Here is a 22983-nt window from a genome sequence, read left to right as displayed (position 1 = left end):
TAAGCTTTATAAGCCATTAAATCAGGTAGTTTTTGTCTTTCAGTTTTGCTCATCTCTTCCACAGTTGTTTTGGCTAGCTAGTCTAGTATCTCTGCATTTCTCAGTTCAGTTCAGTCGCTCAGTCATGTCTGACTCCTTGCAACCCCATGAATCACAGCAGGCCAGGCCTCCCTGTCCATCACCAACTCCTGGAGTTCACTCAAACTCAAGTCCATCGAGTCGGTGATGCCATCCAGCCATCTCATTCTCTGTCGTCCCCTTCTCCTCCCGCCCCCAACCTTTCCCAGCATCAGAGTCTTTTCCAGTGAGTCAGCTCGTCGCATGAGGTGGCCAAAGTATTGCAGTTTCAGCTTTAGCATCAGTCCTTCCAATGAACACCCAGGACTGATCTCCTTCAGAATGGACTGGTTGGATCTCCTTGCAGTCCAACAGACTCTCAAGAGTCTTCTCCAAAACCACAGTTCTACATAACTTTTTAAGTTCATCTTTGCAATTTCAAAAACTACCAGCATTTTGATTGTGGTTGAATATACAGATCAGTTTGGGGAAAATGGACATCGTTACAATATTGAGACTTCTGGCCACGTACAAAAATATACCTCTTCATTTATTTAGGTCTTCTTTAGTTTTTCTCAGTAACAACATGTGCTTTTTTAGCATCTATGTTTTGCACATGTTTCATCAGGCTTATTCCTAAGTATTTCTGTCTTTGATGCTATTGTAAATGGCATTTATTTCAATTTCTGATTGCTCAGTGTTAGTATAAAACAACTATTTTTACGTCTTGATATTGTATCCTGGAATCTTGGTCGCTGGAATTAGGAATTAAGTTGCCATCTCAATGCCTCAAGGGAGAAAGAAAGTTGATCACAACCACATTCAGGAAACTGCATGTTGTGGAGATACATTTCCTAGGGGAAAATAAAGGAAGTCAAATATCTCCTTAACACTCCTGTTTCTATATCTCTGACCTAGATGGTTCGAATGAGTCCTTGAGCTCATGAGCCAAGTGCTTTGGAAAAAGTTGTAAGATTAAATGCACATGGTGCTTCCTAAACTGTTTCTGAAATGAGAAACAGTATAATCCCTCATCATAGAAGAGGAACTCCAGGGAGCCCGTAATAGTAGAGCTTCACCAACCTTTTGGCCTTGATTCCTTCAGGATGGTTTCTGCTCTTTTCCTCATCCTTTTATGACCAGGTTTTCTCAGTGGGAATCTAGCCCTTCCATTTCAGAACTGAGCCATAAATTGGAGGGTCTTCTCTATGAATCTACTTGCATTTTGAATGATTAGTCTTGAGTTCCTGACTCTGAATTCTACATATGAATACACTTCGACAGCCTGTATAACTGAATCCACTTACGTTCCTGTTGACCCCGCATCCATAAATAGGACACCTGCTTCCCAGTGCAGCATACCCTCTTTGCTGCACTGAATCTCCACAAGAGAAAATTCTGAGGTCACATGTTCCACCAGCCTTCACATCCCCAGAATTCTATCTGCTTGGGGCATAAAAGAAAGGACACCATTGTTACAAACCCTGAACAAAAAACCACTTCTCCATCCCACACTGCACAGGAAACTTCAAAGCATGTTCCTAAATTGAAAGGCTCTGGGGTAGAATGTGAGTTTTTCCAGCTATATCCACGTCTCCAGATGACTATCACTGTCAGAAGGAGCACCTTTGAGTATGAATGTCACAGCTATAACACCAGAGCTCAATGGAGACTCCAGGGAGAAACATACAGAATTAACATCAAAGAATAAAATCTGGTCAAAACTCCCTAAACCTGCTTCCTGTCTCTCTGCATCAGTGCGACAGCTATTCAGGAGGCCTCTGCTGCTGTCTTAATCAGGGTCTCGCACACCTGGGAAGCTCTAATACCTGTTCCTCCCACTCTCTCTCTGGTTATAAAGCACTACCTGGGGGCCACGAACTTCTCTCATATTAAAACAAACAAACAATCAAACTTTTTACAACCATCATACACTTTACAGTATAAATTACAAAACACAATGAAGCCAAAATAACAAATCATCATTAAACTAGCCAGCAAGAAATCACCACTCCTGATGCTAAAGCTGAAACTGCAATACTTTGGCCACCTCATGCGACGAGTTGACTCACTGGAAAAGAGTCTGATGCTGGGAGGGATTGGGGGCGGGAGGAGAAGGGGACGACAGAGAATGAGATGGCTGGATGGCATCACCGACTCGATGGACATGAGTTTGGATGAACTCCGGGAGTTGGTGATGGACAGGGAGGCCTGGCGTGCTGTGATTCATGGGGTCACAGAGAGTCGGACACGACTGAGCGACTGAACTGAACTGAACATCTGGTATATATTCTCTCAGACTTTTCTTCCCTGTTACAACATTTTCAAAACAAATGAAATCAGAAAGCTATCCACAGTGATCTTCTAAGTTGTCGAGGAGGTAAGCATGGCAGGAACACATGTCAATTATTTTTTGCTGCGATTTTACCGAGAGAAGTAAAACGTCACAGAGAATGTTAGAACCTTCAACAAAAGCCGTAAAATAATTATGGTGTGACACCTGTACTCCCTCCGGCCGCCTGTGGTTTATTACTAAAATGAGCAGAATTAACTAGCAAATAGAGAAATCCCTCCCTAATTAGAACACCGTACTTGGAACACTGTCACTCAGCCAGGAGGCAGGAGACACCCCGTCCACAGACAGAGCTCTGAACAGCCCATAGGTACAAAGGACCACACACTGGGGGGTGGGAAAGAGTGAAAAGATAAAAGCCATGTCACTTCTCATGTGAGAAGGAAAAAAATTTAATAAATGCAAGAGACCCCCCCCAAAAAAAAGTGTATACGAAGTGGGAGATTCAAGGTGCCACTTGGCACTGTTCTGTACACCCATTTCTCTCACTGGGCTGGAAGTCCTCAGCAGGCGTGTGTGTACACACACACACACACACACACACACGTGTATATATATATATATATATATTTGGCTACATACCTTAGCATGCAGGAGCTTAGTTCCCTAACCAAGGATGGAATAAGTCCCTGGCAGTGCAAGCACAGAGTCTCAGCCACGGGAATGCTGGGGAAGTCCCCTTACAGGTATATTGATGCTTGTTTTTGTATCCCCTATGCGTGGCCCTTAGTTAAGCTTTGCTAGATGAATTTAGGACTGCCCTAGAAGCAGCTGAGTTAAAATTGGATGGGAAGAAATTAGCCTACAAAACACACTACAAAAAAAGATGAAGATATAATCTTCTTTAATTATAACTGTCCCATTCTGATTTTGGCAGAAGTCAACCCTGCATGTGTTAAAGGTAAATGTTTATAAATAAGCTGGATAAAATTAAGGCCCTATGCATCTTTAAATCCAATTTCTTACACACACACACACACACACACACACACACACACACACACACAGATTTTCCAACTCTTAGGCAAATATATAGGGCTTCCCAGGTGGCTCAGTGGTAAAGAATCCACTTGCCAATGCAGGAGACTCGCATTTGATTCCTGTGTTGGGAAAATCCCTTGGAGAAGGAAATGGCAACCCACTCCAGTATTCTTGCATGGAAAATCCCATGGACAGAAGAGCCTGGCGGGCAACAGTCCATGGGGTCACAAAGAGTCAGACACAACTGATCAACTTAGCATGATGACTAGTCAAATATACTTTCACAAGTACACTACTTGTGTATTATAAAAGAAAAATGAGAGTTGGACCATCAAGAAGGCTGAGAACTGAAGAACTGATGCTTTCAAACTGTGGTGCTGGAGAAGACTCTTGAGAGTCCCTTGGACTGCAAGGAGATCCAACCAGTCCATCCTAAAGGAAATCAGTCCTGAATAGTCATTGGAAGGACTGATGCTGAAGTTGAAGCTTCAATACTTTGGCCACCTGATGCGAAGAACTGAATCTTGGAAAAAACCCTGATGCTGTGAAAGACTGAAGGAACCAGGAGATGGGGATGACAGAGGATGAGGTGGTTGGAAAGCCTCACCAACTCAATGGAAATGAGTTTGAGCAAGCTCTTGGAGTTGCTGATGGACAGGGAAGCCTTGCGTGCTGCAGTCCATGGGGTTGCAAAGAGTCAGACACGAATGAGTGACTGAACTGAACCAAAAGAAAAATGGGTGGAAGATAACTATACAAGATACCTGATGTGGTATGTTAACTGAAAAACAGCCCTCAATTCTGTTACTTTCTGTATCCATACTCTTGGATATCTGACTTTGCAATTTCTCCCTTCAAGAGGTAGATGGTCTCTTTTCTTGCTTCCTGAGTCAAGGTTGGCCCTGTGACTTGCTGTGATTAATAGAATACAAGGGAATTGAAGGTGTGCCAGGTCCAAGTTGTGTCTTGTTGTTCAGTAGCTAAGTCACATCTGACTCTTTGTGACCCCATGGACTACAGCATGCCAGGCTTCCCTGTCCTTCACCATCTCCTGGAGCTTGCTCAAACTCATGTCCATCGAGTCGATGATGCCATCCAACCATCTCATCCTCTGGTGCCCTCTTCTCCTTCTGCCTTCAATCTTTCCCAGCATCAGGGCCTTTCCCAATGAGTCGGCTGTTTGCATCAGGTGGTAAAGTATTGGAGCTTCGGCTTAGGACTCAAAAGACATGGAGGACCTCCACTCTCTCAGAACCCTGCCCGGTCACCAGACTGGCCTGTTGGATGAAGGCAGACAAGAGGGATGTGGCCTCACTATCCTCATCACTCCTGCCGACGGACAGCTGACCACCAGACTTGGGGCCAGCCGGTCCTGAGCCATGTGGCAATGTGCACACAGAGGCAGATGAAACCCACCCTGAGATAACACTAAAAACCCACCAAGGTGGCTAAATAAAAAATAAGGACCACACAACGTGTTGGTAAGGAGGCAGAGAAACCGGACCACACAAACATCGCTGGTGAGGGTATAAAATGAGATAGCTACTGTGGAAAACAATTTGGCAGTTTCTTAGAAAACAAAGGCTCAGATGGTAAAGCATCTGCTTACTATGTGGGAGACCCGGGTTCGATCCTTGGGTCAGGAAGATTCCCTGGAGAAGGAAATGGCAACCCACTCCAGTATTCTTGCCTGGAGAATCTCATGGACAGAGGAGCCAGGTGGGCTACAGTCCCTAGGGTCCCAAAGAGTCAGACTCGACTGAGTGACTAATACTTTCATTTTCCACTATAAAAAGAAACATGAGGGAATTCTCTAGTGGTCTGGTGTTTGCGATGCTGCCTTCTATTGAAGGGGATGAAGGTTCGATCCCTGGTCAGGAAATTAAGATCCCACATGCTGCATGGTGTGGCCAAAAATTAAAATAAATAAAACTTGAAAAAAAATCCTTTAAAAAAAAAATGAAACTACCCACCACTTATACTCTTGGGCATTTATCCTAGAGAAGTAATATGTTCAAAACAAAAAACCTACACAAACGTCCACAGCAATTTTATTCTTAGTAGTTGAAAACCAGAAACAGCCCAGAAGTTCTTCAACAGAGAAGATGGTTAAAAAACTGGACTACTCATCAACAATGAGTATGCTAAGTCGCTTCAGTTGTGTCCAACTTTGTGCAACCCCATGGACTGTAGCTGTATCCTGCCAGGTTCCTCTGTCCATGGAATTTTCCCAGACAAGAATATTGGAGTGGGTTGCCATTTCCTTCTCCAACTATAAAATGTAACAAACTTGGCACATATCAATTCATGTGGTCAAGGCGCTCACTGATGAACAGACCCTACAGCAAGGGAAGTGAAGTCACTCAGTCGTGTCCGACTCTTTGTGACCCCATGGACTGTAGCCAACCAGGCTCCTCAGTCCGTGGAATTTTCCAGGAAACAGTACTGGAGTGAGTTGCCATTTCCTTCTCCAGGGGATCTTCCCAACCCGGGGATTGAACCCAGGTCTCCCGCATTTCAGGCAGACACTTTACCATCTGAGCTACCAGGGAAGCCCTGGGGGGAAGCTATACCATGAGGCTACAGCAAGGGAAAGAAGACCTTATCTGCTCAAGGACCAGGGAACTTAGCTAACTCTGTTTAGAAAAAGCTGTAGAATGGAACAAAGAAAATGTGTGTCAAGCAGCTGAGTAAATGAAAACCTAGGCTGGAAATGGGTAAGTGTCTATAATATACCTAAAGAGATGTAATTAAACACATACCCCGAGAGTCACAAGATCTTACAGTTAAACTTAATTCCATTTAAACTTTCAACCCCTCATGCTATGCTCCACAATGCCTAATGAGAAAGTATCTCCCTTAAAAAAAAAAGTGATGGAGATGATGAACAGGCCACTATCTTTCAGAGTTGAACGTTAACTATAACACTCTAAATCAGAGCTTGGCATAGGCATCCTAAGCTGAGCATCAGAGTCATCGGGATAAGCATTTTGAAAATGAGGATTAATGGCCTCCATCTTCTATCACCTTGGAATGATAGAGAGTGATGTCACTTCTGGATGCAGATAAAGGCAACATTTTAAGACACTTACTTCTTTGATGGCATCTGAATCCAGCCGAGGTCCAGGCTCATCACGCTGCACTGCGTTCAGGGGCATCCATTCATCCATCCACTCATTCAATAGGTACTCACTGGGCGTCTCCTTTGTGTTAGGTCCCACATCAGATGCTGCAGCCACGGCTGTGAGCAAGAGTGACCTCTGCCTTCACGAGACTTCTGTTCCACGAGGTGAGGAACTTAATTTATTTTTCTTTCTTTTTAAACATTTTGTGTTGGAGTATAGCCAATTAACAATGCTGTGACGGTTTCAGGTAACCAGCAAAAGGACTCAGCTACACATCCGCATGTATGCACTCTTTCCCATCAGCCCCTCCCACCCAGGCTGCCACATAATACAGAGCAGAGTTCCCCGTGCCATACAGTAGGTCCTTGTCAGTCATCCGTTTTGAACACAGCAGGGTGTACATGCCCATCCCAAACTCCCTAACGATCCCTTCCCAGGGGGCAACCATAAGTTTGTTCTCTAAGTCTGTGAGTAGGAGAGGAGCTTAATTACTTGCTGATAACAAAGTGTACAATAATGGGGACTCTAGAGGGGCTTAAGACTTCACTGGATGCAGAAGAATCTACTCATCTGAAAAGCTGTCAGCAGCAGCAAGTTGATCTTTTCCACACAATGTAAAAAAACTCATTTGTTGTTGTTTTTTTTTTTTTTTGCCATTTAAGTAATGAAAACAAATACTTCATTTGCCTGCCATTATCAAAGAGTATCTGGTCTGGCTGAGTGTATTTTCTAGAAAGCTGGAAAGTTTCACCCTGTGCTAACATTCTATTTAAAATTTCAAAAAACTACCAGTGAACCAGTGAAGTTGCTCACTCATGTCCAACTCTTCTGCGATCCCAAAGACTGTACCCTACCAGGCTTCTCCATCCATGGAATCTTCCAGGCAAGAGTATTGGAATGTGTTGCCATTTCCTTCTCCAGGGGATCTTCCCGACCCAGGGATCGAACCCAGGTCTCCTGCACTGCGGGCAGACAGACGCTTTACCGTCTGAGCCTCCAGGGAAGCCTAAAAAACTACAATCCTTCTAAAATGCAACAAGTTGTTCACACTTCTGTATTAGTAAACTGCACAGGCAATTGGAATTTACCCACCTTTCAACGGTGACACTAGGAATGTCAGTACCACCTACTCACTTTGAATTCTGCCCAAGTCGGAAGGGGACCGGAGCCCTGGCCTGCCGTCTGCCCAGGCCCGCCCACCACCTCTCCAGTGACCCGGGAGGACACCAGCGTGCTGGGCCGTATCACACAGCCCAGAGCAGCATCGCGGTCTGTCTCCCGTTCAGCCCACTCACGCCAGGGGCATGAGTCCCTGCTACCTGCCTCCACCAGCACTCCTCACTTCTTACCTACTTTCTTCAGCTTTTATTCTCCTTGTATTTTCTAAGCTAGATCAAAAATGAACATTTCCAAGGGACCCCAAACAGCAGGCACTGTATTCAAATTTAAAGTAAAAAGACCCTTTGCCTACAACAGAATTCAAATGCATGGGATTTGTGAAAAGTCTTTTCGGGGTGTGTGTGTCGGGGGAGGGTGCTGAGGGATACTGTGCTTTCCTGCCTTCACTTCAGAATCACAGCTATCCCAGAGCAGAAAAGTGGAAGAAAACAAAGAAACACCACCTGCCTGGCAGCGAGAACTATGTCAACTCATATTACTATAGCATTTTTCCCTCGGAGGAGCTTTGCAGTATTATCTTGCTTATTTTCCCCAAATGCGTGAGATACAGAAAATAAGCAAGTACAGCTACGAATACTTTGAGAGGGAGGCTGTGATGACCAGGATTGTGAGTTGTCCAAAGTCACAGGAAGAGGCCCAAGGGTCTTCCTGCCCCATGGTCCTCATTTTCATCCCCAAAACAATGCTTCCCAAGGCTCCAAGAGACGAGCTGCCCACAAGATACCTGATTCTCCCCTCAAATATAGAGACACTGAAGTTAAAAAAAAAAAAAAAAGCAAGTTCCTCAAAACTAAGATCAGTAAATTTTCCTAATAGATGTTTTCAATCTGAAGAAAACCACCGTTATTTCACACAAAGATTTATGGATAGTACCTAAAACTTACAGGAAAATATTCATTTTTCTACACCTTCAGATGGACTTGTCACTTTGAAACTACTGAGATAAATGCAAAAGCCATCAAAGTATGTCATACAGTGAAGAAAAAAAAAGCAACAGCACGCTATGACAGCATGTAAAACTACACCCTTTCACAAGACGTTGCATCGGAAAGTTGCAAATGTTAACTACCCGCCCACTCTCTTTGGCCGTCCTCTCAGGCTACGGCGCTGGACCAGATTCTTTCAGATGAATTTCACTGCCGGGACCCACCTCTATTGGCTATTCAACTCGAGGGGCTCAGGCGCCTTCTCTTTCTCCTCATTAGTGTCTGCAGAATCTCCCAGGATGCTTGTTATATGATATAAGTGTTCACAATGGTCTCGTTGCTTTAAGCCAAATTTGTGACACTTCCCAGCCTCAATGAGTAAAATACTACTAACTTCTACAGCAGAGGAGTTGGAAACAGCATTCCGGGCAGTCAGCAGCAACCCAGGAAGAGAAACAAAAACAGTAAAATAAAAGTATGCGGCTGTGTCCTTGAGGTCACTGCTGCCTCCTCCTGCAAATCTAATCACCACACATCCTCCTCCTCCACTTTTTCTGCACCAGATGTCAAATAGAGCTGGATGTCCCACTCCAGTACCCTTGCCTGGGAAATCCCGTGGGCAGAGGAGCCTGGCACACTGCAAGTCGGGCACGACTTAGCGATTAAACAACAACTAGTGCAGGTAGAGGAATAATGTTTAAAGAGCCCAAGTGAGTGTGAGATGGCCAGGACCGCCGAGATGCATCTGAGGGACAGCTCAGGGTTGTTGGGAGTCAGCAGAATTCTCTGACAACATCTCCATCTGGTGAGAGGCTCATAAATTAATGCTGCTCGGGGGAAGTTTAAACTGTGTTACCAGTTTGGCCTCTCCTTCCACACTGCCCCTTCTGTTTGCAGCTCCCAGATAAGAGTGAGCTCAGGGTGAAGCCATTGCCAGTCCTTCTGTGCAGACCTCCTTCCGACTTTCCCCTTATTCCCAGTCTGTTGACAGCCTGACGCTGAGAGGAGAGAAGAAACGGTGTGCAGGTAGGGCGTCATTATTCACTCTATGGGGAAAGCCAGGTCTCAGTTCTCTGAGATAATTGGGCCTGAGAAGTTACCTCCCTTTTAATGTGATTGGAGTTTCTTTCTTATCAACTTCCTCAGCTGTTTATTCAACCAGGGGATAAAAATTTGAATTTAACTCCCTACAACTGCCGCTGTATGTCTTTTAAGTCTAGTGCCTGATGACCTGAGGGGGAACTGATGTAATAATAATAGAAATAAAGTGCGCAATAAATGTAATGAGCCTGAACCACCCTGAAACCATCCCCTCCTTCCAGGTCTGTAGAAAAACTGTCTTCCGCAAAACCAGTCCCGTGGTGCCAAAAAGGCTGGGGACCATGGTTCCAAGTGGTACTGCTACCAGTTAGGTACTGAACCAGACAAAACAAAATATAGAAAGAAAAGAAGAAGCTGCATCTCTTGCCTCCAAGAAGAGCCAGCCAGTGGTACCCATGTTCACCAGGAAGATGTCAAGAATCTGGGACACTCATTCACTTGGATCCTACAGTCCCAAGGAAAGGCACTTTGGATGGCCAATTGTGAAAGTTAGGCAGGATATTTTCTCTTACTACTCATCATACAAAACGATACTTATTCTACCTAAAATCAGAAAAGAAAAAAAGACGGTCACGTTATATGAAGTCTGAAATATTTATGGACTATTTACATTTTCGTTAATGTAATTAAGAGGATGTCTAAATGATTCAGTCAATTCTCAATTATTCCTACTAATGGAGTGGATCAATACAGCTGGAGAGCCTGAAATGGCAGCCCACGTAAGTCAATGATGGCTCATAAATCCCCTCTCTTTATTATTGTATATGGGTGCATTGAATATTCTTCAGATTTAATAGAATTCATCAAGTCAAAGTGCTTGGGACTCTTAGAGGGTCATTCTGTTCAACCTTCTTTTGCACACAAGGGAAATTTGGCTTAAAATGTTGAAGGGACCACCATTGTAAATGGAAGGTGGGGGGGGCGGGCTCAGTGTAACCATGGCAACTGACATTGTGAAGTAGAGCCCTGTGGCCTACATTTTAAAAGAAGTCTTAAAAACAACTAGTTGCTTCAGTTAGTGTCTTCTACCTCCAGCCCCATCCTTAGGAATCTTCCCAAAATACTAGTAACAAATACCGCCTACTGAGAACCTCCTCAGTACAAGTTTCAGATGGATTCGATGCTCCAGATACAAAGGACTTCATGTCCTTCCATCGCGCCATGGCTATGGATTGACATCCTCCTCGAGGAAATAAGCAATCAGCAATTTTGATTTTAAAAATGAATCACTGAAATTTTTGCTAGCCTGGAAGCAGCAAAAGGCTTCTGTAGATCAATTATGCAAGAGGGGTAACATAGCAACTTCCTTAAAAATAAAATGTGAGCGCAGGCTGGAAATAGTTATATGCATCCACATGGAGACTGAAGACTCACAGAGCATCTGTATCCTCAACATGTGAGGATGTATCCTGTTCCAGAAGAATTCTGAAGGAGACTCCAGACTTCCCACAACCTTCCCTGGCAGCACATGTTCATGTTTACCTCTCTCACCACCATCAGGAATGAAACACCAATTTCAAAGCTGCCTGCGTCTGCGAGTGGCTAAGTCGCTTTAGCCGTGTCCGACTCTTTGTGACCCCATGGGCTGTAGCCCACCAGGCTCCTCTGTCCACGGGAGTCTCCAGCCCTCTTGGAGTGGGCTGCCAAGCCTTCCTCCAGAGGATCCTCCTGACCCAGGGACCAAACCCAGGTCTCATGTCTCCTGTGCTGGCAGGTGGGTTCTTTACCATTAGCGCCACCTGAGAAGCCCCTAAAACCTGCCTACTGCAACTTAATGGGGCTTCCCTGGTGGCTCAGATGGTAAAGAATCCGCCTGCAATGCAGGAAACCCAGGTTTCATCCCTGGGTTTGGAAGATCCCCTGGAGAGGGAAATGGCAACCCACTCTAGTGTTCTTGACTGGGAAACCCCATGAACAGAGGAGCCTGGCAGGCTACAGTCCATGGGGTCACAAAAGAGTTGGATAGGACTTAGTGACTAAACAACTGCCGTTTAATAGGCGCAATGTTTTTTTCTAAATTTGCCAAAATGAGGTCGCAGACAACTTAAACAAGGGGATATGGTGCCTCTCACATGTCAGTACTACAGAGGAAAAGGTGCCTCAACCCACCTCGCCCCAGTCCCAGCCCACGCTCCAAAACACCTATGAAAACGTTTGTAAACGTACAAAAAAGGGAACACAAGAGAGTTAGAGAAATCCTTGAGAGGTCTGTGAACGAGAACACTGCTGGAACAGAAGGTCTTATGTTCCACAAGGAAACATCCTCATAAACCCAGCTGAGAAATGAGCCCACTTGTAACCACACAACCGGGCGCCGGGATAATTACAATAGAAACACTTTATTTCAAATCATGAAAAGAGTTACACTTGATCTTCTTGTTAGCAGGGGCTGTGCAGACAGCAACATTAACTGTGAAATGTAAGGGCAGATAACAGCTGATTTGAAAGGGGATTGTGTAAATCTAGTTAAGGAGCAACTTTAGAAGATTATTTTCAATTACTGAGATAGCATCATGGTTCTCAGAAAAAAAATGGAAAGGTTTGTTCTTTACACCACATACAGTGTACTGAATCTAACAAAACCACCTGCTTTCAGGCAATAATATCAGCCAGCAGCTAATACGCCTTGCTTCCACCTTACCCTCCCCTTCTTCAAGTCATTTTCAATTATTGCTAGCACTCACTCAGCTCTGTGAACAAAAAGTCATTTCAGCAGGAGAAACAGCTTTAAAAAAAAATCCCCTTCAGAATAATAACTAAAAGCTTTTAGATTTTCAAGTGCCAAATATACATAGCCTGGGAGACCTCTAAACTAGGGCCGAGGTCAGGCAGGTAAAGAAAGGGTGCCTGCTTCGTTGATGGGAGTGGCATTTGCTTCACCTGTCAGAACATTTAACCCAGAACATCCAGGCCTTGGGCCCCAGTCACCCCAGCTCATATACAGGAACACACGCAGATTCATACATTGCCCAAAATGCAAGCTACATCACTAGCTACATGAGATAACCTTGTCAAGTGAAATCCCCACTTATCATTTGCTTTAAGGTGGCTTGTGCAGAGGGTGCTAAAGCTACAAAGAATCTAGGGTAACAGCCTCCCTGGTGGCTCAGTGGTGGAGAGCCCACCTGCAGTGCAGGAGATGTGGGTTCAACCCCTGGGTCGGGAAGATCCCCTGGAGGAGGGCATGGCAACCCACAGTATTCCTGCCTGGAGAATCCCCATGGACAGAGGAGCCTGGTGGGCTACAGTCCATAGGGTTGCAAAGAGTTGGACACGACTGTGACTGAACAGCAACAACTCTTCCCTTTAATTAGCCACAATTTTTTGTGCAGACGTGTGACTACAGATTCTACCAATCCTACAGATTCCGCCGCCAGGCTGTCACCTCAAAAGCAAAACGGCACCTCTCTAGAAGCACAGCCTCACAGCATCCTGGAGGACTGGGGCAGCTCTCTGAAGAGGCAAAGCAAACCAAGAGATGATGTCACTCCTCAGCTGGTGGGAACTGAGGACTGTGTGCTCAAGGTTTCTCTTCAAATACCTCTGTTCTTCCTAACCAAAATGCTCCCTTGTCACAGAAACAGAAAGAATTCTCTCAGTTGATGAAGACCACCGCTGCACAGTAGGAAATCCTAAAGCAGTTCCCTGAGCTTGAGGAAGCACGGCATCCCAGCCTCATCCAAGCCACAACCACATCCTCTCAGACCCCAGGACAGCAGGGCACTGTCACTGCAATGTCGCAGTGGTGGAAGGACCAGCTTGATATACCGATGCCTCGGAGCCCGCATGCTCCCAACTGTCCCATTATGCATTTGTCATCATTATTTTAAGGTGACAAAAAAACCCTCTAAAATGATGTTCACAGTCCACTGCTCCCTTCCTACAGAAGAACTCAACAGAGACTTCCCTGGGGGCCCAGAGGTTGAGACGTCACCTTCCAACGCAGGGGCTGCGGGGTTGATTCCTGGTCAGGGGAACCGGAGTCCTCCATGCCTCCTGGCCAAAAAGCCGAAGAGAAACAACGGGGTTAATACTGCAACAAATTCAGTCAAGACTTTAAAAATGGTCCGCATCAGGGCATCCCTGGTGGTCCAGTGGTTAAGAATCTGCCTTGCTATGCAGGGAACACTGGCTCGATCCCTAGTGTGGGAAGCTCTCTTGTGCCCGGGGCAACTAAGCCCCTGTGTCACAACTGCTGAAGTCCGCACAGGAGCCTGTCCTTGGCAGCAAGGGAAGTCTCCACGATGAGAAGCCCACGCGCCACAACTAGAGAAAGCCCACGTGTAGAAAACAGGGCCCAGTGAGGCCAAAAATAAATCAATAATAAAGAAAGACACAATTTTTAAAAATGGGCCACATCAAAAGGAGAAGCAGAAGAACGAAACAGACGTAGTTTCTAAACATGCAGATATATTCAAGGTCAAGCTACGGCTAGTCAAAATCCTGCAAAAGAGCTAAGCAAATCTCATCATTGGCTGGGAGGCTGGGAACGTTAAGAGTCCTCACTAAAGGGATGAAAAGGCTGTCCCAGCTGCAAGTGATCATAAGCGACTTGATCATCAGCTGCCTGCTACAGCTGTATCCACCGCTCAGCTCGCCCAAAGAGATTCAGGCTCTCCTGGTGCCAAAATAAATGTCTCTCGTCAAAAAAAAAAAAAAATCGCCCATTTGAAAATAACTCTCTAATCTGCATCCTTTCAATAGAACTGAAGTGCACTTCACCAACACTGAGCAGGGGCATCTTGAATTAGCAGAGAACTATTTTTAACACATGAAGGATAAGATATGAAATTAGTTTCACGGGGAATGAGAACCTCGGAGATTATTTACTTTGCCTTAATTACTCTGACTCACCATTAATTTAGCTTTCCTAGGGTACTCAATATTTCACGCTAAGATTTGGAGACCAAAGAGACGGGAGCACAAGTCTGGAGCTTCGGGTCTGGGGTGGCATCTTCTCCGCGGAGGTGCGGATGGTCGAAGCCCCGGCAGCGTGTGTGCCGCTCGAGGCCATGTCCAGGGGCCCGTTTCTGTTGTTTTCCAGCCCCAGGACCAGGAGCTGTGCCCTGAAGGATGCACAGAGCCAAACTTTATTCAGCTTCTGTTCAGCTCCTCAGCTAATAACATGACTAGTGCTCACAGCTACTCAGGAGACTGCCAAATAGGGCAAGCCGCGACGGCCTGGAGCCGAGGGGAGGCGAGGTGGGGCTGCACGCTTCACGAAGGTGTTAATGATCGGCATCAGCTGGGCGATGCAGTGGATTCCCAGGAAAGGAGACAGAGGAGCCAGCCTAGCAGATATCCCAGGACGGCTGCATGAGAGCATCCGTGGGTCAGGAGGCACTCAGCTCCCAGCAACGCACGCACGATGCATGGGGGCTGCTGCGTGCAGCTGGGCACTGACTCAAGTCCTGCGACGCGCCCCCGGGGCCCGGAATCGGCTGCCCACCGGCAGACGCCACGGACAACGGCTGTGCCCGGCAGCGGACAGCAAGGCACAGGTTCCCGGATACAAGAGGGGACTTGCTGGGGTCACTCAGCCTGCTGGTGCTTCCCCCACCCTCCGGCTCCACGTGGCCTTCAGCAGTGGGGGTTGGGGGGGGTGCAGTGGGCAGAGAGACCCTGAGAGCTGGAGCCCTCTTTCTGACCCGCGATCGGAAGGGCTCTCCCTTACTCTCAAGGTCAGAAGAACTGACCCTGTGTTACGTAATCCCATTCCTAAGAGTTCAAGCCATTCTTCTTCTCCACGAGACACGCTACACCCTGACATTCTCTTTTCTCCTAGAAAGGTATTTTTCACTCGGACACAGTCGTGCTTTATTTGGAAGTTGCCCTTTTGCTTCTTTATCTTGATGAGGATATTGTTTGACTTCACTGAGCTGTAGCCTTCGAGCGTGCTGAAGCCACATCAACAACGGAGCAGCAAGGTTCACATGTCTCCAGAACTCTGCTACCTCTCTATTGGTGATGAATAGCTGTTGTGGAAATATGCTTCCACGATAAACATTTCTAATTTAACAATAATAATTCATATTTCTGTGGCACATGCATAGCTCTGAAACATGCTCATATATATTATGAAAGAAAAAGTGTCAAAGTGTTGGTCGCTCACTTGTGTCCTGACTCTTTGTAACCCACCAGGCTCCTCTGTCCTTGGGATTCTCCAGGCAAGAATACTGGAGTGGGTTGCCATTGCCTTCCCTCCTGACCCAGGGATCAAACCTGGGTCTCCTGCACTGCAGGCAGATTCTTTACCATCTGAGCCACCAGGGAAGCCTATGCTTCATCTCAGCTACTTTTTCCCATCTGGCCCCTTTCCACGAGGCTCCTGCTCATGAAGCTGCCCCCGTGCAGTCATGTCCCACAGGGAAGTCTGTCCTCTGTCACTGCTGATGCAACAACGCTGTGGATGTCACTGCAGCTTTCTGGGTCACACACCTCATTTGTGCCATTCGCACTTTCAGTCCCTTTTATCATTTACAATTCTCCAGTGACTCTCTTTGCTGCCATATCTTAATTTTAATACTAGACATTACATTCATTCCTTGGCATCATCAGAGAAAACAAAGCACAATGCTATTATTCATTTCTACTGGGCAGAAAAGGAGCCTCAAAACATAGTGTGGTGGAAGACAGGGTTCAAACTTCCTACCTCTTCCTCCTACCGGCTATGACAGTGGACCAGTTGCTCAGTCTTCTGGAGCTTTGCTTTCCTCTGATTACTGACATAAGAAAAGGATTAAACAGGATGGCATGTCAACTGTGCCTGAAAATACACAAGAGATGCTAACTGTAATTCTGCTGGGTTCCCACTCACTTGCCATTGTCATTCACACTAGCAAAGGTGATCCCGGCAAATAGCACCTCTGCGCCCTTGGGTCCCTGAAAGTGTGCCTTCGCAGAAGCCTCGCCACTCACTTCCTCCAAAGGATGACCAAGGCACATGAGATCCTATCATCCCAAAGATCGCTGGTTTCCAAGCTTTTTTCCTACAAAATTCAACTGCAAGACGTGCAGACGTACTACAGTTGAAATTGAAGGGTACGTGCATGAACGGCCATCCTCTTCTGGCATTTCCAATCCCATCTGGCCTGTCTTCGTATCACCCTGAGATGGGAGCAGGCAGCCACAAAATGAATGCAGAGCACATGCTGGTGGCAATGTGCAGGTGGCCACTCAGGGCACCCAAAGAGCCACCCCTGAGCCGCCACCCACCAAGCACAGACTTGCCGCTGGTGGAATCCGTCCTTTTTGCCTGCCTGGTGAAGCATTTTTATACCATTGAAGCTTTGATTAATCTTAAATTCTGTCACATCAAATTTGTCTTGCTCGGAGAAATTGTGACATCTGAAATTCTGCTGTAAATCTAAAGTCTCCGCTTAATGATTCAAAAGCTTAAAAAAAAAAAAAGCTTCCCAACAGGCAACTGAGGGATTTCAACATGTAACTGGCAAAAGGGTGGTTTTAGAGCTTGGATAGTTGGTGGCTTATGGCTATTAGATGAAAAGTGGACATACTTTTTGATCCAGCAACTCTTCTAATAAGAGTTTACCCCAGTGAGGTCACTGCGCAAGTGTAAAATGGTGTACATACAAGCATGCTTAGAGTGGCAATGATTTTTCAATAGAAAAATCGGAAACAAATGTCCATCAGTAAGCCTGGAGTAGGGGATTCCCATGTGGCTTAGCAGTAAAAATCCGCCTGCCAAGCAGGTGATATGGGTTCAATCCCTGGGTCATGAAGATCCCTTGGAGAAGGAAATGGCAACCCACTCCAGTATTCTTGCCTGGAGAATCCCATGGACAGAGGAGCCTGGGAGGCTACAAAGGGTCACAAGACAATCAGACATGACTGAGTGACTAAACAACAACAAAGTCTGGAGTAAAGCTTAAGAGACAGCATCAACTGCCTCCTCAGCAAGCTGTTTCCGTTATTTTCTAGCAGAACTCTGGATGTATGTATGCACTGAGATTGGATTGGATTAGTATGAACTTCTACCCAAATCTGAAGCCATCAGTGCATGCCACTTCCCTGGAGCTTCACCTATGACGGTTCAAGCAGAAGGAAGCCAGGATTTCTTTTTTTTGATGAGAATGATGATTTGTTTATTGGATGATTAAGAGCAGCTATCTTTCACTGGACAGTGAATGGGTTGCTAGAACTTCAGCTGTTTTGCCACCATGAGGAGCAAGGAAAAAAGCAAGTTCTAAAGAAAGAAATCCTAAATCCTGATTAAATCATGCCTGAAGCCCCAGCCCATAGGATTTTTCAGTATGTTCTACTATTTAAGCTAGTTTGCCCTGGGATTTGCATTACTCACAACGAAAAGCATCCAATACAACTATTCAGTCATTAAAAAGATAAGATATATTTGTTGACATGGAAGGATGCCCAGCACACGTCAGCAGAACAACATAGTAGATTACAGAATAGCATGCATAGCCAAATCCCTTTTATTTAAAATTTCATCTGTATAATGAAGAAATGTTACATACAGATGAAAACATCATGCATACACATATATACAGAGAGACAGAGACAGAGACAGACAGATAGGCCTGGAAGAACTTTACTAAAAGGGAAGCAATGGTTAGCTCCAGGATTTCTGAAGAATTTAACCTTCCTCTTTGTATTCTTCTAAAGTGTTTGCTCTTATATAACAACATGTATTTGGGGGGGGACACAGAAAAATCAAGCTTTAAGAAAAGTTATTTATTCATTCTGTGTATCTTGAGCGTAAAATAAATGGAAAGTTTTGACTCCTATCCCTCACAAAACTGAAGTGTTTCAAGATTTAAAAAAAAAAAAAGAAGATGCTAGCCAGACACTCAAAATATTATTTCTTTATAAAATTCCATGATGAAGCAGTGAAACCACTTTAAGATCTGAGTTTGTACATGCTGAAAAAAAAACACAGCCCGAGGTGCCTAAGCGTCTTTCTAGGAGAGTGGAAATAATATTAATCAAAATGAAACATCTTCTTAAAGAAGCTGAGCACCTCATTTTCCCAAAAAGGAAAGCGGGGGTCGGGGAGGGCGGGAGGGGCAGAGAGAGGGTAACACACAGCTGCTTCCAGAAAGAGCAGGTGCCAGTGAGCGGGAAAAGGGCACAGGGCCGGCTGCTGTGGGATGCTGCCATGCTGCGGTGCAGAGAGCTTAACTCTTTGGCTGCTGATGGACATCCGCACCCTCTTCTCACAGGGACAGTTCCCCCAGCAAACCTAACCCCACTCCCCAGCACCAAGGACTGTGACAGCCCCTTCAAGCTCTCCAAAGGTAATCACTTCAAGCAGACTAGAAAACTAGATGCTCTCCATGAGCTATTTCGGTTCTAAAGGTATAATTCAACCAAACATATTATCTAAATTGTTGGGAGGAAGAGGATTATCTGAAAGATACAAACACCATTAGGACAGAATCATCTGAGTGGCTTAGACTTGGCAGGAAGTGACTTGGCTTAGACGTGGTGGGAAATTCTGTCTGTAAGAGGAAGCACTGGGTTAGAAAAATGTACCAAAGGCAAGTGGAAAACAGAAGTCAAAGACAGAAATCTCCATCTCTTTGTTGGTGATTTTTACTACAGCTTGTAGCATTTTCTGACTATGAAGTCTCAAAAACTCTGGCTCTAAAGTCAGTTAATTGGGGGAAATATCTCTTTAAAGTTGTAAGAATCTTGTAGCTAGAAGGTAACTCCAAAAATACCAGGATGGTTTTCTTTACAAGTTAATTTCCTGCAGTTGCTGGCTTTTTTAACAATAAACTGGGCTTCCCAGGTGGCTCAGTGGTAAAGAATCTGCCTGCCAAGCAGGTGATGCTGGTTTGATACTTGGGTTGGGAAGATCCCCTGGAGAAGGAAATAGGAACTCACTCCAGTATTCTTGCCAGGAGAATCCCAAAGACACAGGAGCCTGGCGGGCTACAGCCATGGGGCCACAAAAGAGTCAGATACGCTTTAGCGACTAAACAACACAATAAATTACTACACAGTACCTACGCTGTATTTCATGATAATGCTATTGTTCACAAGTCAATAACCATTAATGCTGGGAGGGGCACGATGCTCCTCAAGGGAAAAGAATCAAAAACAAACACCACCCATAAAATTGTCTGCATTACACATCCCAGTCTGCCTTGGGCAACAAGTCAAAGACACATCTCAGAAAAGCATCTCTCCCACTCAAAGTCACAAGCGTGCGCTAGGCAATCTGTTTGTCTATCCTGTGTCTCGTTCTGATTCATCCCTCTTGGATGGACTGCTGGCGACCTTCAACCTGAAAGGGCATCAGAATGAGAAGACAGTAAGTGGTTCTCAAACCGCAGTTCCTGTAAGAATCCATTAGGGAGCCCGCCTCATTCCTTCTGCTTCGGTATCTTGGGGTGGGCTTAAGGAGCTGTACCTCCAACAAGCATCCGCCATACGTCTGAACGGGGTATGGATCACCCTTTGGGAAACAGTGACATAGGTTATTACAAGGTGAACAAGCCACTTACAGATCATCGCGCGTAACGGTCCGATTCTCGCCTGGCTCATCCCTCCCTTCTCCACATCTCTGGTGACTCCTCTGGCCCCCCGGTCCAGGAAGCCACTGCCACCACCTCTTCCCAGAGTCGACTCTAATTTCCCAGCTGCTTGTCTTGCTTTCACTCTTGCCCTCACTTTGCCGTCTCCAAAAGCTTGCCAGAAAGATGTTACGCAATAAAATCGCACCACGTGACTCCCTAAACCCACGACTGCTGCGTGGGTCGGGGGTTTCCATTCCGGGTGATGAAAATGTTTTAGGATAGACACGGGTGGCAGCTGCACAACACTGTGCACACAAAATGCCGATTTGTTCACTTTAAAATGGGTCAGCTTATGTTGTATAAATTTCACCCCGATTGAAAAAAAAAAAAGCAAAACAAAACAAAAACCTTTTCAGTGATGCCCCAGGGTGTTTGGGCTAAAATCCAAAGTCCTCAGATTGGCCTGGCAGGTCCTGCGTCGCCGGACCCCAGCCTACTCTCAGCAGCTTCACAGCAGCCACAGTCACCCCCACTCTGCCCTGAAGCCACGCGGCCTCTTCCAGGGACCCCCGCTCACACACGGGTCCCTCCCTACCACCATGCCCCGGGACAACCCCAACCGATCTCCAGGTCTTGAATGACTCTCCCATACAGGCCTTCCCTAACCACCCTCATGGTATCTTCTCAGAGAAACCTGGTCTCTTCCAAGAACTTCTCATAAGCTTCAGTTACGTCACGCTTTTTGTTTTACTTGATATTCTTTCCAGTAAACTATGGACTCCCCGGAGGACAGGACCGGGACTTTTTGTCCACTCCTGCGTTCCCAGCACCCAGTGGGAACCTGGCAACCATAAAATATACACGTCAACATTATTAATAACTAGATGAGAAATGTCACCAACTACTTAGGGCCAACTCAGCCCAGCACAGAGAACACCCACCTGGCACAGAAAGCCAGCTCTCTGCTCCTGCAGCACCTGCTTTGTGTTTCTGGGCAGTCAAGTCCCTGACGCTCAAGAAAACTCCACATCCAGACTCTCCTGGGCCACTGCCCATCACTGAGCAATACGGGAAGAAATAGAGACTGTATCTCTGCAGAGAGATGCACCTGAACCAGGTGGAAGACCAAGCTTTAGAAGGATGTCAGGAGAAACCATGGGCTGGCTCTCTCGTGGGTACCAATTTCTTAAAGGAAAATGCGGAGAGCCTGACCTGGGAAGAGAGGATGCTGAATTCAGTCTGTTCTGAAGGATATTTCTTCGCAAGGGAAATAGAGGAGAAACTCACATAAGAGCAGACATAATTGGTGTTTTGTTACTAAACAAATTGTTCTTTGGTGATTATAGGTGTGCAAGCGACTTATTCTTTTCAATCTTGCATTTGTATTAACTAGAACCCTAATTTGTAAGTGTGTCTTAATTAACTTCCTTCAAAGCTTCTGTCCATTGAAAATAAGCTCATTTCTTTTCCATTGTCAGCTCACTCAGAGCCTCTAATCCACAGTCCTCAGGCCCAGCTCTCACCACTTGGGTTCACCGTGGAGAGCAGAGACTAGCCAGTGACCCAGTGCCAAGGAGGCCCATCTGTGCAAAACTCTGCATGAGCCCTGTTCCCCCCCAAGGGCAGGAGAACATCAGGACTGGGCACCATGTCATCAGCTATTTCTCAATACTTAAATTCTCCTTTAGCCAAAGCTCTCGACTTCCCCAAGCTCCAGTCCTTAGACCTGGTGGTGATTTGCACGACTGGGAATTTAGGGTATCTCCCTGTATGCTGAGGGCTTCCCATGTGGCTCAGTGGTGAAGAATCCACCTGCTAACACAAGAGACGCAGGAGAGGCAGTCCGATCCTCAGATCGGGAAGATCCCTTGGAGAAGGGAATGGCAACTCACTCCAGTCAGGTCTTGCCTGGAGAATCCCATGGACAGAGGAACGTGGACGGCTACAGTCCATGGGGTTGCCAAGAGTCAGACACCTGGGCACAGACAAAGCTGAGCACTTGTGTGCTGCCACGCCAAAAGGTTCTGCTCCTGGCATCTGAGGATGGGCCACCTACAACTGGGTTGTGTGTGCAAGCTCTTGGACCTCTTGGTCGAAGACAACTGGAAGGTTTTCTCCTTGTTCCAATTCCCAGCTCTCTGTGCTCAACTGCGGACCCCCTGGAGAAGGGACAGAGCTGCCTCTGTGGCCAACTACAGGTCCCATGCAGAAGCCACCAACAAGACTTGCCCTCCAGTAGAGGAGGAGCCTGGACACAGTCCTTACAGCAGAGCACGAGGCGACCACGCCAGCTGGCCGCCAAGGTGGCTTCCTCTGATACGGCTTCTAAATTAGATTTATACTGGAAAATGCCACTTGAGTCTTACCTCCTTCTTCCCAAAGCATCCTTATTACGTTCTAATCGCCAAAGAATTGATGCTTTTGAACTGTGGTGTTGGAGAAGACTCTTGAGAGTCCCTTGGCCTGCAAGGAGATCCAACCAGTCCATCCTAAAGGAGATCAGTCCTGGGTGTTCGTTGGAAGGACTGATGCTAAAGCTGAAACTCCAATACTTTGGCCACCTCATGCGAAGAGTTGACTCACTGGAAAAGACTCTGATGCTGGGAGGGACTGGGGGCGGGAGGAGAAGGGGACGACAGAGAATGAGATGGCTGGATGGCACCGACTCTATGGACATGAGTTTGAGTGAACTCCGGGAGTTGGTCATGGACAGGGAGGCCTGGCATGCTGTGATTCATGGGGTCGCAAAGAGTTGGACA

General features: G+C 46.1%; 1 protein-coding gene and 1 non-coding gene across 3 annotated transcripts in view; both read right to left on the bottom strand.

Annotated features, from left to right (window-relative positions):
- Positions 1–22983, bottom strand: part of ENOX1 (ecto-NOX disulfide-thiol exchanger 1) — a 688766-nt gene that overhangs the window by 653975 nt on the left and 11808 nt on the right. The gene's annotated exons all lie outside the window — the stretch shown is intronic.
- TRNAF-GAA (transfer RNA phenylalanine (anticodon GAA)) lies at positions 5872–5943 on the bottom strand. Its single transcript has one exon. It is a non-coding gene; the product is annotated as a tRNA-Phe (tRNA).

Source organism: Moschus berezovskii, chromosome 13, assembly GCF_049115385.1.
Source record: "Moschus berezovskii isolate FMDL1 chromosome 13, NW_MosBer_1.0, whole genome shotgun sequence".
NCBI lineage: Eukaryota > Metazoa > Chordata > Mammalia > Artiodactyla > Moschidae > Moschus > Moschus berezovskii.
Note: the sequence above shows the minus strand (reverse complement) of the source record. Positions and strands in the feature narration are given on the sequence as shown.